The sequence below is a fragment of the Hipposideros armiger genome, unplaced genomic scaffold (genome assembly GCF_001890085.2).
Source record: "Hipposideros armiger isolate ML-2016 unplaced genomic scaffold, ASM189008v1 scaffold_0, whole genome shotgun sequence".
Classification (NCBI taxonomy): Eukaryota; Metazoa; Chordata; class Mammalia; order Chiroptera; family Hipposideridae; genus Hipposideros; species Hipposideros armiger.
In genome coordinates this window covers 11073337-11076053 of record NW_017731350.1, presented here as the reverse complement: position 1 = coordinate 11076053, position 2717 = coordinate 11073337, and positions in this window count along the sequence as shown.

Here is a 2717-nt window from a genome sequence, read left to right as displayed (position 1 = left end):
ACACCTTTTTCCTAGCCTGTTTCTTCCTGTTAATGTATTTGTTCATGTTTGGTGCATAGAACTGGGTAAATGCAAAGTTCTGTGTTTAATTTCTTTAAAATGTATATATTTAGTGCTGCATCTTATAGCACTTTGAAATACCTCATGTTTATGAAAATAAATAGCAATTAAATGATGCAACTTCTTTTCCTTGATGGCACTAGTTAAATGCTATGCTTTATACAGTGGCCATAATAGTATCTAACTTCCAGATGGAACCTGCTTTCCATGAACAGCGGCACTTTTACAGCTATATAATCCTGCTTAGGGAGGAACTGTTGTCCCCACTTTAGGTGGAGAGAACTGAGTTTAGGAAGGTGTTAATACGTTTCTCCCAGATTACACAGAATAGAGGTGGTGTCAGTGACTATGCATTGTAGCAATAGCACTCAGGAGTCATAAAGCACTTCCATATATGTTGGCAATTTAATTTAAGCTAGGACATCAGACATAAACCTTTGAGAATGAGAAACAAAGACACAGCATTGTGTATTTGGCTGTATTTTGGTGTCAGTAATACTTGTCCTATTGGCAGATGGCTTTATATCTTGGCGTAGAGCGTAGTGGGTCTCCAAGAAGAAGGCATTCTTCCAAGTTCACTAGGATTTGGGCAAGGTTCTATGCTGGGCATTGTAACGGAATAAATAGATCAAGTGGTCCCCTCCCCTCAAGGAGCTCTCAACTTGATTCACACAAGGAACTCAAGTGACAGCTGTGTGGCCCAGATCCAGTGCCACGTCCCTTCAGGAGAGACACTGGCCACTTCCTGTTCCTGTCACAGGCTGGTATTTGGGCTGCCCTTTAGGAGCAGGATTAACCGCTGCAGGCTCTGCAGGACAGCCGGGGCCAAAGGGTGGAAGGGATGGCAGAGGAGGCACATCCAGCTAGGAAGGAATTTTGAGTTTACTTGATGGGAAGGTGCCGCTTGTGAGAGTGGCATTCAACTTGAAAGCCTGTAAAAACCCATTTCCATTTCAGGTGAAAGGTTGTACTCGATTATTTCTCTTAAGATTTCATCCATCTCAGTTTTTTTAGCTCTGACCTGAAAAAGGCCTGCTTTACTGAGAAGGAAAAGCCAAGGATGAGAGCATGCATTTGTCACAGCTTGTGAGGGGCTGAGATGGGAGAACCTAGGCCAGCTAGCTAGCTCCCTGTCTGCTTTGGCCATTTTATAATGACCAGTTGGAGATCAGAACTTAAGGGCCTTTTGACGCACTTTATAGCCACATGTCCTGAAGCTCTGAGGCTGGTGGTACTGCCATGTACGTTTCTGATGGTCAAAATCATGGATAAAATTCTATTTACTATTCTATAGCTTTACTTGTCTCCATCCACACTAGAAAATAATGCACCTGCTTTGAAAGTCCATTTCGAATTGTCCTTCAAAAGATTGCCTTCCGTTTCATTTTAAAAGCTCCAAATCACCTCACCTCTGCACATTGTTAGTAGCCCTGAGCCAAAAGAAAGTTCAGTGACCTCAAAGTAATTGAGCACCTGAGATTCTTGAAGCCCGGTTTCTCTGCTTGTGGTCCCCACAGGGAACCTACCTAGGTGTTTCAGATGAGATGGAATTCTAGCCATGGAGGAGGAGATGAATGAGGCCCTAAACTAATTTCTACCAGGCTCCATGTTTGCTCTGGCTGCTGGGAAGCTCAGCTAAATTTCATGCTCTCATGCTATATCTCTGTTGCCTATTCTCTTTTAAATGTCTATGATCTCTTGTTTTTCATTGTTAGTTTAACCACCTTTTTAATGTCCTTTAATTTATGTTACATTAAAGAGAACTTTTTTGCATTAGGTGGATCATAAATACGTATTAAAATATTAAAACTAAAGTAAAATACCACTTATTTGCCTTTCCTGGTCCAGCTGAAAGTGGCAGCCAATTTAGCTCTGCAATTATCTCTACAGTAATGGCTGGAGTCACAGAAGAATTGAACCACTCATTTCAATCACATGAGAAACCCATCTGCATTCCAACAGCACTTTTGAGACTGTTTGAGAAACTGCTGTACATCAGTTAGATCAATAAATCATAGGACCTAGATGAAACGTAGAGACCATCTCATTGAATCTTCGTTTGGCAGAATGGGGTCATGGGATCCTGCATTGAATGAATGACCAAGTCTGGGACTAGAGTCAGGTCTTCTGATCAGTCCAGTGTTTTTTCTGTGGCATTGGTTTCCCTGCTGCTCACACAGTAGGCTCTGTACCTCCTGACTCATCCATCTGCCTACAGCATGCTTCCGTCCCACCACTTAGGGATCAAGTCCAAGCCCGTCAGCCTGGCACAAAGGCTGCTTCCAGGCTGGCGCCATAACAGCCACACCAGACATGGTTGCGCTTTCTCACCTCTTGATTTGTTTCATCTCATCCCCTCCTCCTGGATTATCTACCCAGTTTCTGTTTATTGAATTGCTTTGGAACTGTGAATGGCAAACCCAATGTCATCTTGCCTAGGAAGTCTTCCTCGTACCCCAGGTGGGCCTTTTCCAGCCCTGGATCCTGCAATACCTTTGGAGATAGGTGTCTTAATCACTGTCCTAGACCAGGCATGGCATGGTGGCCCATTCACCTCTGATCTTCAGCCCTGGCCTGGTGACTGACAGATGGCAGGGCCTTGGCAGATGCTGACAGGGTGGCTGGAGGCTAAGGAGGCAGGGGAGGAAGGATGGAGG